General features: G+C 40.7%; 1 pseudogene; it reads right to left on the bottom strand.

Moving 5' to 3' along the window:
• The window catches only part of LOC606894, a 37,323-nt pseudogene extending 21,131 nt beyond the window's left edge, over positions 1-16,192 (bottom strand).
• Positions 16,193-16,512: the final 320 nt, after the last annotated feature.

Here is a 16,512-nt window from a genome sequence, read left to right as displayed (position 1 = left end):
CCCTCTGCGGAGCCGCTGCCCGAGCCCCTCCAGCTGCTCTGGGTCCGCCGGTCCCGCCGAGCGCGCTGCAGCCCTTAGGGAGCTCGGCGCACTCTCCTGGGCGCGTAGTTGCTGTTACTGTCCCAGGGAGCCCGAGGGCATCCCCGCCCTCCTGGGTCCTGCTCCAACTCCCTGCGAGCCCCTTTCCCCCGGGAAGGTTGGTGCAGCTCCTGCGTCTCCGGGACGGGGCTCTCCTGTCCTGGGGACACTCGCCCCGGCCTCAGCCCGGCTCCTCGCGGGGTCCCTCCCCCTTGGAGGCCTTTTGTTTCTTTATTTCTTTTTCCCCGTCTTCCTACCTTGATAGAAGCGCGAACTCTTCTCACTGTTGCATTCCAGGTGTTCTCTCTTTAATTCTCAGGCCGAATTCATAGATTTTCAGGATGATTGGAAGGTTTTCTAGGTAATTTGGTGGAGACAGGTTATTTGGGGACCCTACTCTTCCGCCGTCTTGCCCCTCTCCGGTGAATAATTTTCTTAATGTACTTTTGGATCCTATTGGCTAGTATCTTGTTGAGAATTTTTGCATCCATGTTCTTTGCAAATGACGTATCAGATAAAGGGCTAGTTTCCAAGATCTATAAAGAACTTATTAAACTCAACACCAAAGAAACAAACAATCCAATCATGAAATGGGCAAAAGACATGAAGAGAAATCTCACAGAGGAAGACATAGACATGGCCAACAAGCACATGAGAAAATGCTCCGCATCACTTGCCATCAGGGAAATGGAAATCAAAACCACAATGAGATACCACCTCACACCAGTGAGAATGGGGAAAATTAACAAGGCAGGAAACCACAAATATTGGAGAGGATGCGGAGAAAAGGGAACCCTGTTGCACTGTTGGTGGGAATGTGAAATGGTGCAGCCACTCTGGAAAACTGTGTGGAGGTTCCTCAAAGAGTGAAAAATAGACCTGCCCTACAACCCAGCAATTGCACTGTTGGGGATTTACCCCAAAGATACAGATGCAGTGAAACGCCGGGACACCTGCACCCCGATGTTTCTAGCAGCAATGTCCACAATAGCCAAACTGTGGAAGGAGCCTCAGTGTCCATCAAAAGATGAATGGATAAAGAAGATGTGGTTTATGTATACAATGGAATATTACTCAGCCATTAGAAATGACAAATACCCACCATTTGCTTCAACGTGGATGGAACCGGAGGGTATTATGCTGAGTGAAGTAAGTCAATTGGAGAAGGATAAACATTATATGTTCTCATTCATTTGGGGAATATAAATAATAGTGAAAGGGAATATAAGGGAAGGGAGAAGAAATTTGTGGGAAATATCAGAAAGGGAGACAGACATAAAGACTCCTAACTCTGGGAACGAACTAGGAGTGGTGGAAGGGGAGGAGGGCGGGGGGTGGGGGTGACTGGGTGACGGGCACTGAGGGGGCACTTGACGGGATGAGAACTGGGTGTTATTCTGTATGTTGGTAAATTGAACACCAATAAAAATTAAAAAAATTAAAAATTAAAATACAAAGAAGACTCATAGAAGGTAACAAATGAAACAATAAATTTATGATTTGTGAGTGCTCATTTTGATATTACTGCTTACTACATACACTCTGATGGGATCAGGATATACTGTATATTCTGTATATAACAGGTATAACACTGAATGTTAAGTAGAGAAACGATGCTGAAAATATAAATATGTAGTTATCAGAATAAATGAAAACCTATTATCTCAGATATAGCAAGGTATTATTGTATTTTCAATATCTGATTTGACAATTTGTATTTTAACAGGCAAATTTAGTCTGTTTCCATTTATGGGGATTACTGAAATATATCAAGTCATCTCTTACATTTCACTTGGTACTTTATATTTGTCAGTTTTACTATCAATTATATTGTACTTTTCTTCCTACCTTTTGAAATAACTTCATATCTTTCCCATTTGTTCTTGTTTTAGGAGTCATGCATACCTGTTTCTCAGCTTTAGATGGCTATTATATCATATCATGAATTTTTAACTTAAAATCTGAAGTAATTCAGTGTCTTAAACCTCTTTTTCTGAATAACAGAAGTATCAAACTCAATTTGATCACCTCTCACCTCATTTATATGCAGTTATTGCTTTGTGTCTCATGGGGTTTTTTTTAGCCCTACATATTAGGTATCATAATCATTTTATACATCTATTGTTTCAGATTTAAATGTAAGTTTTTTCATTTCTTATCACTTACTGCTCCTTCTCTCATCTCAAGCACTCTCTGGGATTTCATTTTTCTCTTTTCTTATAGTATCTCCATTAGAATTTTACAATGAAAAAAAAAAGAATTTTACAACGAAATTATACAATAAAAGGTATGGATTCTATAATTTATTTCATTATCAACCCAAATTTTATCATACAGTCTGACAAGACCTCTCCCACTGATTAACCCTTGGTAGGCTCCTCTGAACCCTATTCTCAACCAGGCCTTGATGAAGCCTTCTAGGTCTGTCCAGGCTGAGCTCAGTTTTAGCAGGAATCCATTTAAGTCAGTCTAGTGACAATCCCCTCACCCTTGATATCTGATCAGGTTCCTTACACCCCACCCCTAATGTATGAGTGCCTGGTCCCTATTGTTGATATTTTTCTTAGTGATCTTCTATCCAGTGATGCCCCCATCTTACCCGCTGGCTGTAAATCCCTGGCTGTCTTAGCTGTATTTGGAGTTGAGCTTAGTCTTTCTGAAATGTCTTGCCTTCTATTCCAATAGCTACTGAATAAAATGTGTATCTATCACTGTTAGCTGGTGTCTGGTTTTATTTCTCAGTGATTCAGCATGAGCTCAGTGATTGCTGGAAGAGAAATAGGAGCAGAGAGATAAACTGTCTGTGACACAGGCTTGGATGGGGAGCCAAAAGCTGAATATGGAGCACAGACACTGAGGAAATTCTCCTGACATGATAGAGCCAAAACCTAGGAACAGTGCCAAACATAGCCACACATAAGTAACTGTAGTCTCAGGAAAAAATAAAGGATGAAATATATCAAACCACGCATTTAGGAAACTGAGAAAACAACAAGAAAAATACCTAGGACACCCCCTAAAATAAATCAAAGGTAAACATGGAAACATCAGAGTTGAATCGCCAAAAACCAGAGATGAAAAGAAAATTTTGAAGGTAACAAGAAAAAATAGAATATTAAACACAGAAGAACAAAGATTTAAAAATCATAAAAGGAAGTAGGTATGTAAGCCAGAAAACACTGAGGTAAATCAAGGATGGACAGAAAAAAGAGTGTCAATTCAGATTTTTGTAACAGGAGAAAATATGTTGCACAAATGAAGACCTGTGGGCAGAAACAGCTGCTACTTTGTGGGGTTTTTTTTAAAGATTTTATTTACTTATTATAGAGACACACAGAGAGAGAGGCAGAGACACAGGCAGAGGGAGAAGCAAGCTCCATGCAGGAAGCCCAACGTGGGACTTGATCCCGGATCTCCAGGATCACGCCCTGGGCTGCAGGCAGCACTAAACCACTGCACCACCAGGGCTGCCCTACTTTGTGGGGTTTGATGTAAAATATCACAGAAAGGGAGAGAGGAACAGAGGTATATTGCTAAAACATTGCACAGCTGCATATTAAATAGTACGACATCATTTGAAATCAGACTGTGATAAACTGAAGATACTGTAGGCCATAAGGCAACCTATATAGTGGCTAAAATATTCCCATTAAAAAGTAGAGGTTTTCACATTAGTTTAAAAAAGACCCAACTATGTGCTATCTATAGGAAATCCATTCTAAATATATGTAGGTTAAAAATAAAGAGATGGAAGAAGATATACCATGTAAACATTACAAGAAAGCTAAAGGTACTGGGACACCTGCATGGCTCAGCAGTTGAGTGTCTGCCTTCGGGTCAGGGTATGATCTTGGGTCTGGGGATCAAGTCCCCCATGAGGAGTCTGCTTCTCCCTTTGTCTCTGCCTTTCTCTGTGTGTCTCTCATGAATAAATAAATAAAATCTTTAGAAAGCAAGCAAGCTAGCTAGCTACAGGTACTATATACGTTTTTTCTTCTTTTGCCTCTAGTACTTCTGACTACACTGCGGGTTCCTGTAACTATTCATCCTACCTCAGATTTGATAATTCACTAGAACAGCTCACAGAACTTAGAAAAACAATTTACTTATATAGTTTGCTCTAAAGGATTCAACTCTGGAGTAGCCAAACAGAAGAGGCATATGAGTAAGGTTTGGGGATGTGTGTGGTATGTGGAATTGCCATACCATCTCTGGGGCACACCACTCGAAGCTCCCCAAACTCTGTTGCTTAGAGGCTCTTATAGAGGTTTCATTACCTAGGCTTGATTAAATCACTGGCCTTGGTGATGGCAACCCCCAATACTGAAGTGATCTAGTGTCATGTCAGTACAAAAGACACTCTTCACACTAGAAACTCCAAGGGTCTTAGGAGCTGTGTAAGTGGAATTGCGGGCAAAGATGAAAGATTTGTTTTTTCTTTGCTTTATTATATTCTCATTACTAAAAACTACAATGGACCCCTATTTTTTTTTAATGAAATTCAGATTTTTCAGAATGGCCTAGAACTGTAAGAATAAGTTTATGACGATTCCTCCAACCTTATTTCAAACTTGCTCACTGTTCTTGTAGAAATACACTAGCCATCTTGCTATTGATTGAACTAATTAAGTGTGCACCAGCCCAGAGCATTCCTTCCTGTCTCAGGAATGCTCTTCTCATGGATCTTTGCTATCAATATTTTTCATATAATTTAGCACCTTTTCAAATACAATTCTGAAGAGGCTACCCTTGGCTGAAACAGTCTACTTATCCTCAATACCCTCTATCACATCATCTTATTTTCTTGTCTTTAAAATCCTTCATAGCATTCAGCATGATTTGAAATTATACAATTAATTTATTTGCATCCTTGTTTATTGTCTACTTCTTCCTCTGTGGTCCTTACCTCTATACCTCCCTCCTGAATCTAAGCTCCACAAAAGCAAAATCCTTGGCTTTCTTATTCATTGAGGTATCCTGAGCTTTTAGGAGGGCATCTGTTAAATATTAATTATAAGTATAAACTTCCTGACTGCCTATTTTAGCAAGGCACTGTGTATTTGTATATTGCCTCATCTGATGCTCACAAATACTGTGACAAAGGCCTTATTATCTAAATTTATAGTGAGGAAACAGAGGCTCATAGAGGTTAAGTGACTTGTCTAAGCTAATAAATGGCTTAGCTAGGATTTGCAGAGTGGCTGTATTAATATCAAAGTAGGGTTCAGAACAAAAAGTTCTACCAGCAATAGAGACATCATCATAAAGGAGTAAACTCATCAAGAGGACATAAAGATTCTAATACTTATACACTCAAAAATTCTTTAAATTGATAAAGCAAAAACCTATAGGAATGAAAGGAGAAATAAATACAAAGTTATACCTGGAGACTTCAATGCTGCCTTTCATTGTATCACTGACAAAGCTTTTGAGCATTGTATCTCCAACCCCATTTTTCCATTAACCCTGTCATTTTCAGTACACTAATTTATAGGGAGCAGCAGATTTTTTTTTGTAGGAATACACATGTTATTTTATAACAGAATACTGCATTCATATACCTTCTTTCCTCTCAATTTGTTTTTAGCCTCTTCTTAAATACATAGATACACAGCCTTTCTGTGTTGCCCAGATTTATAACTGGTACAATCTTTTCTGTCATCTAGCTCCCACATTTGCTTTAAAATTAATTCTTTGGGGGCACCAAGGTGGACTCTTGGTTTCAGCTTGGGTCATGATCTCAGGATTGCGAGATCAAGCCCCCCATCAGGCTCCATGCTCAGCATCTGCTTGCTTTTCTCTCCCTCTCCCTCTGCCTCTCTCCACCATGCTTGCTCGCTCTCTTTCTCAAACAAATAAATCTTTAAAAAACATTATAAAATAAAATTGGATCTTCAGTTAAATTCAGAGCCCACCATCAGTCTTCTAACCATGCTTTTTTATGTCCTTCCTTGGTTACCTGATATTCACTACTCTAATAGAGACTTCTAGGCACAAAGATCCTACAGTTCTTGTCTATTCAAAAAATATTTCCTGTTTTTGTTAAAAAATATCTTAACTGGGCATAATATTCTCAATGTGACACCTTGAGGATTTTGTAGAAACTGTTCCACTGACCCTTAGCTATAGATTTTACTATGGAAAAGTATGAGGCTAGTTAGGACTTCCTCTTATATTGGCTGGTTGTCAAAATGACTTTGTTTTTGAAACCTAGTCCCTTTATTAGAATATATACTAATGTTGATGAGGATTGGCTCTTTTAGGGATATGTAGATTCAATTATACAACTCTTCCCCGACAAAAAGCATTACTGAAATATTTCAAATACTTGTTCTATTTCTTTTCCTTTCTATTTTGGAGAATGAATTGTATGTATATATTTATGTGAACTCTTTTTTTTAATGTAATCTTCAAAATTTATTTCATTTTCTTCTTGCTCACATTTCTCATGTCTTTCTGTACAGAATTTTGACAGTACCTATTCTTCCCTGGGATTCCCCTAATTTGCTTTCCTTACTGTGATTTTATTTTCTGTTCCAATTCTTGTCTGAGTATGACACCTCACAATTATTATCAAAGAGACAATTAATTAATAATTCAATTAGTTCACCTTTTTGAAATTCATGGTTTAATATTTGGTCACATTATTTATCTACTTTATTACTGCTTTGATCAGATGACAATTCAATCACCAACTAGCTTTCTTCCCAATTTTTTTCACCCCTTTTTTCTTGTAACAGTTTTGTATGCATTTTGTGCTGGTTCCTTTTCAATTACTCAGACTGAAAGGATGTCAGCTTTTTAAGGAACAGCACACTGCAAAAGGTTTATCTGGAAGAGGGAATAGAGTCATAGAGTCTTAGGCTAATATGGTAATTCATTATGAACAAATGTTTTGCATATGTACTGGACTCAGTTTATAAATCAATCAAAATGTGCCTTTCTTCCTAGCCAGAGTAGCCTTAGCAATGGCTGGCTCTTTTGGTCATCACAGTCAGGTCGCTGGGGTTGGCACTTCTGCAGCTCCAAAGTAAGGAACACAAGTGCTAAGCTGACTTCCCAAAAACTACAAGCCCAAGAGGCTGAATTGGGCCCATGGAGGTTCTGACTTCCCTAGCATCTGCCGAGACAAACAGTCTGATGCAATCCAGAAAAGAAAGGTAGACTCTATGGACCAGTTTCATCTAATGAGAGACAGAAACATGAAGATAAAAGATGTAGAGGAGGAGGGGCAAGATGGCAGAAGAGTAGGGTCCCCAAATCACCTGTCCCCACCAAATTACCTAGATAACCTTCAAACCATCCTGTAAATCTACGAATTCGGCCTGAGATTTAAAGAGAGAACAGCTGGAACGCTACAATGAGAAGAGTTCAGGCTTCTATCAAGGTAGGAAGATGGGGAAAAAGAAATAAAGAAACAAAAGGCCTCCAAGGGGGAGGGGCCCCACCAGGAGCCGGGCTGAGGCCGGGGGGAGTGTCCCCAGGACAGGAGAGCCCCCTCCCGGAGACGCAGGAGCTGCACCAACCTCCCCGGGGGAAAGGGGCTCGCAGGGAGTTGGAGCAGGACCCAGGAGGGCGGGGATGCCCTCGGGCTCCCCGGGGACACTAACAGACACCTGCGCCCCGGGAGAGTGCGCCGAGCTCCCTAAGGGCTGCAGCGCGCACGCGGGACCCGGAGCAGCTCGGGGGGCTCGGGGGCGGCTCCGCGGAGGGGGCTGCGGGGCGGGAGCGAATCCAACAGCGCAGGCGCCGGAGCACAGGGCGCCGGGACACAGCCCAGGATCCGGCCTCCCCCGGGACAGGCAGAGGCCGGGAGGGCCCAGGACAGCGAGGACGCTCCTGCCCCAGCTGAGCAGATCAGCGGCCCCGCCCCGGAGCCTCCAGGCCCTGCAGACGGAGAGCTCTGGAGCTACTGCGGGAGCTGACTCCAGGGCTGCAGAGCTGGCCCCGCCACTGCGGTTGTTCCTTCTGGGGCCTCACGGGGTAAACAACCCCCACTGAGCCCTGCACCAGGAGGGGCAGAGCAGCTCCCCCAAGTGCTAACACCTGAAAATCAGCACAGCAGGCCCCTCCCCCAGAAGACCAGCTAGACGGACAAGTTCCAGGGGAAGTCAAGGGACTTAAGTACACAGAATCAGAAGATACTCCCCCGTGTTTTTTTTTTCTTTTTGATTTGTTTGCTTCCCCCACTCCCTTTTATTTCCTTTCTTTCTTTTTCTTTCTCTTTCTCTTCTCTTTTTTTTCTTTCTTTTTTCTTTTTTCTTTTTCTCTTTTCTTTCCTTCTTTCTCTCAGTTTTTCTCCTTTTCCCAATACAACTTGTTTTTGGCCACTCTGCACTGAGCAAAATGACTAGAAGGAAAACCTCACCTCAAAAGAAAGAATCAGAAACAGTCCTCTCTCCCACAGAGTTACAAAATCTGGATTATAATTAAGTGTCAGAAAGCCAATTCAGAAGCACTATTATACAGCTACTGGTGGCTCTAGAAAAAAGCATAAAGGACTCCAGAGACTTCATGACTGCAGAATTTAGATCTAATCAGGCAGAAATTAAAAATCAATTGAATGGGATGCAATCCAAACTAGAAGTCCTAACGACAAGGTTTAACGAGATAGAAGAACGAGTGAGTGACATAGAAGACAAGTTGATGGCAAAGAGGGAAACTGAGGAAAAAAGAGACAGACAATTAAAAGACCATGAAGACAGATTAAGGGAAATGAACGATGGCTTGAGGAAGAAAAACCTACGTTTAATTGGGGTTCCCGAGGGCGCCGAAAGGGCCAAAGGGCCAGAATACGTATTTGAACAAATCATACCTGAAAACTTTCCTAATCTGGGAAGGGAAAAAGGCATTCAGATCCAGGAAATAGAGAGATACCCCCTAAAATCAATAAAAACCGTTCAACACCTCGACATTTAATAGTGAAGCTTGCAAATTCCAAAGATAAAGAGAAGATCCTTAAAGCAGCAAGAGACAAGAAATCCCTGACTTTTATGGGGAGGAATATTAGGGTAACAGCAGACCTCTCCACAGAGACCTGGCAGGCCAGAAAGGGCTGGCAGGATATATTCAGGGTCCTAAATGAGAAGAACATGCAACCAAGAATACTTTATCCAGCAAGGCTCTCATTCAGAATAGAGAGATTAACAACTTCCAAGACAGGCAGCAACTGAAAGAATATGTGACCTCCAAACCAGCTCTGCAAGAAATTTTAAGGGGGACTCTTAAAATTCCCCTTTAAGAAGAAGTTCAGTGAAAAAAAAAAAAGAAGAAGTTCAGTGGAACAGTCCACAAAAACAAGGACTGAATAGATATCATGATGACACAAAACTCATATCTTTCAATAGTAACTCTGAACATGAACGGGCTTAATGACCCCATCAAAGGGCGCAGGGTTTCAGACTGGATAAAAAAGCAGGACCCATCTATTTGCTGTCTACAAGAGACTCATTTTAGACAGATGGACACCTATAGCCTGAAAATAAAAAGTTGGAGAACCATTTACCATTCAAATGGTCCTCAAAAGAAAGCAGGGGTAGCCATCCTTATATCAGATAAACTAAAATTTACCCCGAAGACTATTGAGAGATGAAGAGGGACACTATATCATACTTAAAGGATCTATCCAATAAGAGGACTTAACAATCCTCAATATATATGCCCTGAATGTGGGAGCTGCCAAATATTTAAATAAATTAATAACCAAAGTTAAGATATACTTAGATAATAATACACTTATACTCGGTGACTTCAATCTAGCACTTTCTATACTCGATAGGTTTTCAATGCAAAACATCTCCAAAGAAACGAGAGCTTTAAATGATACACTGGACCAGATGGATTTCACAGATATCTACAGAACTTTACATCCAAACTCAACTGAATACACATTCTTCTCAAGTGCACATGGAACTTTCTCCAGAATAGACCATGTACTGGGTCACAAATCGGGTCTGAACCGATACCAAAAGATTGGGATCGTCCCCTGCATATTCTCAGACCATAATGCCTTGAAATTAGAACTAAATCACAACAAGAAGTTTGGAAGGACTTCAAACACGTGGCAGTTAAGGACGATCCTGCTTAAAGATGAAAGGGTCAACAAGGAAATTAAGGAAGAATTAAAAAGATTCATGGAAACTAATGAGAATGAAGATACAACCATTCAAAATCTTTGGGATTCAGCAAAAGCAGTCCTAAGGGGGAAATACATCGCAATACAAGCATCCATCCAAAAACTGGAAAGAACTCAAATACAAAAGCTAACCTTACACATAAAGGAGCTAGAGAAAAAATAGCAAATAGATCCTACACCCAGCAGAAGAAGAGAGTTAATAAAGATTCAAGCAGAAGGCAACGAAATCGAAACCAGAAGAACTGTGGAACAGATCAACAGAACCAGGAGTTGGTTCTTTGAAAGAATTAATAAGATAGATAAACCATTAGCCAGCCTTATTAAAAAGAAGAGAGAAGAGACTCAAATTAATAAAATCATGAATGAGAAAGGAGAGATCACTACCAACACCAAGGAAATACAATCACTTCTAAAAACATATTATGAACAGCTATATGCCAATAAATTAGGCAATCTAGAAGATATGGACACATTCCTGGAAAGCCACAAACTACCAAAACTGCAACAAGAAGAAATAGAAAACCTTAACAGGCCAATAACCAGGGAGGAAATCGAAGCAGTCATCAAATTCCTCCCAAGACCTAAAATCCAGGGCCAGATGACGTCCCAGGGGAATTCTATCAAACGTTTAAAGAAGAAATCATACCTATTCTACTAAAGCTGTTTGGAAAGATAGAAAGAGATGGGGTACTTCCAAATTCGTTCTATGAGGCCAGCATTACCTAGATTCCAAAACCAGAAAAGGACCCCACCAAAAAGGAGAATTACAGACCAATATCCCTGACCAACATGGATGCAAAAATTCTCAACAAGATACTAGCCAATAGGATCCAACAGCACATTAAGAAAATTATTCACCATGACCAATTAGGATTTATCCCCGGGACACAAGGCTGGTTCAACACTCATAAAACAATCAATGTGATTCATCATATCAGCAAGAGAAAAACCAAGAACCATATGATCCTCTCATTAGATGCAGAGAAAGCATTTGACAAAATACAGCATCCATTCCTGATCAAAACTCTTCAGAGTGTAGGGATAGAGGGAACATTCCTCAGCATCTTAAAAGCCATCTATGAAAAGCCCACAGCAAATATCATTCTCAATGGGAAAGCACTGGGAGCCTTTCCCCTAAGATCAGGAACAAGACAGGGATGTCCACTCTCACCACTGCTATTCAACATAGTACTGGAAGTCCTAGCCTCAGCAATCAGACAACAAAAAGACATTAAAGGCATTCAAATTGGCAAAGAAGAAGTCAAACTCTCCCTCTTTGCCGATGACATGATACTCTATATAGAAAACCCAAAAGCCTCCACGCCAAGATTGCTAGAACTCATACAGCAATTTGGCAGCGTGGCAGGATACAAAATCAATGCCTAGAAATCACTGGCATTTCTATACACTAACAATGAGACTGAAAAAAGAGAAATTAAGGAGTCAATCCCATTTACAATTGCACCCAAAAGCATAAGATACCTAGGAATAAACCTAACCAAAGAGGTAAAGGATCTATACCCTAAAAACTATAGAACACTTCTGAAAGAAATTGAGGAAGACACAAAGAGTTGGAAAAATACTCCATGCTCATCAATTGGCAGAATTAATATTGTGAAAATGTCAATGTTACTCAGGGAAATTTACACGTTAATGCAATCCCTATCAAAATACCATGGACTTTCTTCAGAGAGTTAGAACAAATTATTTTAAGATTTGTGTGGCATCAGAAAAGACCCCGAATAGCCAGGGTAATTTTAAAAAAGTAAACCATATCTGTGGGCATCACAATGCCAGATTCCAGGTTGTACTACAAAGCTGTGGTCATCAAGACAGTGTGGTACTGGCACAAAAACAGACACATAGATCAATGGAACAGAATAGAGAACCCAGAAGTGGACCCTGAACTTTATGGTCAACTAATATTCGATAAAGGAGGAAAGACTATCCATTGGAAGAAAGACAGTCTCTTCAATAAAAGGTGCTGGGAAAATTGGACATCCACATGCAGAAGAATGAAACTAGACCACTCTCTTGCACCATACACAAAGATTAACTCAAAATGGATGAAAGATCTAAATGTGAGACAAGAGTCCATCAAAATCCTAGAGGAGAACACAGGCCACACCCTTTTTGAACTCAGCCACAGTCACTTCTTGCAAGATACATCCATGAAGCCAAAAGAAACAAAAGCAAAAATGAACTATTGGTACTTCATCAAGATAAGAAGCTTTTGCACAGCAAAGGATACAGTCTCAAAACTCAAAGACAACCTACAGAATGGGAGAAGATATTTGCAAATGACGTTATCAGATAAAGGGCTAGTTTCCAAGATCTATAAAGAACTTATTAAACTCAACACCAAAGAAACAAACAATCCAATCATGAAATGGGCAAAAGACATGAAGAGAAATCTCACAGAGGAAGACAGAGACATGGGAAAATGCTCTGCATCACTTGCCATCAGGAAATACAAATCAAAACCACAATGAGATACCACCTCACGCCAGTGAGAATGGAGAAAATTAACAAGGCAGGAAACCACACATGTTGGAGAGGATGCAGAGAAAAGGGAACCCTCTTACACTGTTGGTGGGAATGTGAGGGAATGCCCTACGACCCAGCAATTGCACTGTTGGGGATTTACCCCAAAGATACAGATGCAATGAAACGCCGGGACACCTGCACCCCGATGTTTCTAGCAGCAATGGCCACAATAGCCAAGCTGTGGAAGGAGCCTCGGTGTCCATCGAAAGATGAATGGATAAAGAAGATGTGGTTTATGTATACAATGGAATATTCCTCAGCCATTAGAAACAACAAATACCCACCATCTGCTTCAACGTGGATGGGACTGGAGGGTATTATGCTGAGTGAAGTAAGTCAATCGGAGAAGGACAAACATATGTTCTCATTCATTTGGGGAATATAAATAATAGTGAAAGGGAATATAAGGGAAGGGAGAAGAAGTGTGTGGGAAATATCAGAAAAGGAGACAGAACATAAAGACTCCTAACTCTGGGAAACGAACTAGGGGTGGTGGAAGGGGAGGAGGGCGGGGGATGGCATTGAATGGGTGACGGGCACTGAGGGTGGCACTTGATGGGATGAGCAGTGGGTGTTATTCTGTATGTTGGTAAATTGAACACCAATAAAAAATAAATTTATTATTAAAAAAATAATAAAAACAGGGATCCCTGGGTGGCGCAGCAGTTTGGCGCCTGCCTTTGGCCCAGGGCGGGATTCTGGAGACCCGGGATCGAATCCCCATGTCGGTCTCCCGGTGCATGGAGCCTGCTTCTCCCTCTGCCTCTCTCTCTCTCTCTCTCTCTGTGACTATCATAAATAAATAAAAAATAAAAAAATAATAAAAACAAAAGAAAAAGATGTATCATTTTTCCTTCCACTATTCTGACTAGCTTCTCTGGCACACAGTGGTTCACATCAAGATTCCAAAAATATCCTGGTGGTCTGAGCAATCAGATGTGCTAATTACAGAGTTACAGCTAACAATGTAATCACCCCATGAACTTTCCCTTCCTCTGAACCAGCATTACTCCCCAGCTTCCCTCATTTTTGCAGGATGTCTGAACATCCTGACCAACTTTTATCAAGTAAGGTTTGGCTTCAAATTCTGTGTCCTAGGAGTAGCCACTAAGATAGCACTTAAGATTCTATCTCTATATTTGGTGTCTGTGAGGTGGTTTTCCCAAATGTAAAGTGTCTCTTGCACTGTCACAGAAACAGAGAGCTACTGAAAATATGGTTTGTGCTATACTTTACTATGTCTTCTTGCAAAACCAAACTGTGTCCAAAGAAGCTCAGCTATGTTGTGTGCACCACTGTTGTTAATATAAATTTTAAGATTTCACACCTAAGAATATGTGCTCTGTTCATGGAAACACTCTGCCAGTCCCCGTGAGCATCAGAAATCCTTTTGTTTTCTACTCATCTGCTGATACACATACTCCTTGATTAATCAATTTTGCTACATTTATTTGGGATTTCAGATATCCACTAGTGTCATATAATGAAGTTTGTGTTGCTCATTTTCCTTAATGCTTCTGGATGATTTGCAGGCAGAGACAGGAAATGCTGACTTTATATATTCTTCTTCAAGAAGTTCATTTTGTCTGCAAACTGTCTTAACTTGGCTACAGGATACCACATTCTCTGTTTCCACCTTATCCCCACACAGTTCTTCTTTCTTCCTTGCTGAGCTTTCTCATTTCCAGGACTTCTGAAAGTTAGTGTCCCAGGGGACAGCCTTCAGACCTCTCAAATCTGTTCATCCTTACATCTAAGGGAGAGGTAGTTACCCAATCCCTTAGCTTCAAACACTAAATTTAAAAACTTTAAATATTACCATAAGTTGATCATTTCCAAACAAATACCTTCAACTTGGGGTCTCCCCTAAACTACCTCTATTTACACAGCCAAATGCTTATTCCTATGTAAACCTGTGTATTTTATAATTACCTGAAATTTGATGTGTGCAATCTAAACTCCTAGTAACCCCTCCAAATTTGTTCCTCTCCAGTATCCTCAATCTTGGGAACTGGCACTCACTCATCCCATTGCTCTAATGAACTCCTTCAAGTTATTTTTGACTCCTTTCTTTCTCTAACAGTCCTTATCCAACCCACAGAAAATCTTAAGAGGTCCCACCTTTAAAACACATCCAGAAGCCAACCACTTTTAATCTTTTTCACCAATCCCAACCAAGGGAAGTGATCATCACCTTTTCATAGATTGAAATACTGTCTTGATGGTCTCACTTTCATCCCCATGCCTCTATTAGTATTTTCTTTGCCCGGCAGCCAGAGAGAAAAGTTTAAACATAACTAAGCATATGTCACTTATATTAGGTAAAATTGCCCCAAGGGTTTCTCAATTCACTCAGAATAAAATCAAAGTCTTTATCACAGTCAAAATGGCTCTACATAATTTGAGCTCCATTGCCTCAACAATGCCAAATCTTACCAGTCTCTGCTCATTTATCACCCCCAATGCACATTGATACTTGTGTGTCCTCAAAAACACCAAATACATTCCTGCCTTGGTAGACTGACATTTAGTGTCACCTCTGCTATCAAGATTCCCCATGATGTTCACCCTCATTTAATTCAAACTGATATCTCATCAAAAATGCCTTCTTGAACCTCCTTTCTCAAGTATTACACTTCATTATTTTCAACCTATAACTTCCTTGCTATTTTATGGACACATCATGTGTTTGTGTGTACATATGTACTGTTGTTTGTTTCTTATCTTTCCCTATCAGAATGTAAGCTCCATGAGGTCAGGAACAAACTTAGTTTGCTGATGTGTTTTGGCACCTAAAACTTGAGTGAAGCAGAGGAGGTCCCCAGTATTTGTTAAATGTGAAAATGAACATATAGGCAAACACATAAGAATAAAAACAATTCATATGATGTCATCTGCTGTCCACCTATTTAATATGTACTAACTCACCTGGGTAGCTCTGACTTGGTGATTCTTCCTCTAATATCCATGGCTGGTCTACTTCTTCCAACTTCAAGATCACTTCTGGTTTAGGGATGCAACACCCTGTAATTGGGAAATGACATGGGAATTGGGCTTGGCTCACTGGCTTCAGGGCCCTTAAATAAGACAGAAAATGAAGCTTCAGGGGCCAGTTACAATCTTTCTTTGAAGAAGAAAACAATCTTTATGGTGTTTCAACAATCCTGCTTAAGCAGAAGCTTGAATCTAAAGCCTAAATATCATTAAACTCAACAAAGCTGCTACAGATGTGAAACCAAGAAAGGAAGTGCATACTAAAAGTCCACATGGAAAACAATCCCTACCCACTGAGATGAGATGGCTATAGTTCTCCAGCATCTCATCCCTGTACAGGGTCCTCTGAGCATGGTCCAGGTGCTGCCACTCCTCCTGAGTGAAGCCCACAGTCACATCCTCAAATGATAAGGATCCCTGAAACAGCGTATTTGTGTTCAAATGTAAGTAATCAGAATGGGAAGACATGGAAAAGCTGTCAGAGAACTGTCATGTAGCTCACTATTCAGTTAATTAGAAAGTGTCCTCTGGCATGTCTACTTTTGTACTTGGTCAGAGAAGAAATCATGATAGACATTCCTCACTGCTGTGATAAGTTACTGGTGTCCCATTATGTGCCTGTATGCCATAAGAACTCTCCTACTTAGAGAATCCAAAAACCAGGGGCATGTGGGTAGCTCAGTTAAGTGGCTGCCTTCAGCTCAGGTCATGATCCCAGGGTCCTGGGTTCCAGCCCCACATCAGGCTCCCTGCTCAGC

Source organism: Canis lupus, chromosome 4, assembly GCF_011100685.1.
Source record: "Canis lupus familiaris isolate Mischka breed German Shepherd chromosome 4, alternate assembly UU_Cfam_GSD_1.0, whole genome shotgun sequence".
Classification (NCBI taxonomy): domain Eukaryota; kingdom Metazoa; phylum Chordata; class Mammalia; order Carnivora; family Canidae; genus Canis; species Canis lupus.
This window is presented reverse-complemented; position numbering and strand designations above follow the sequence as displayed.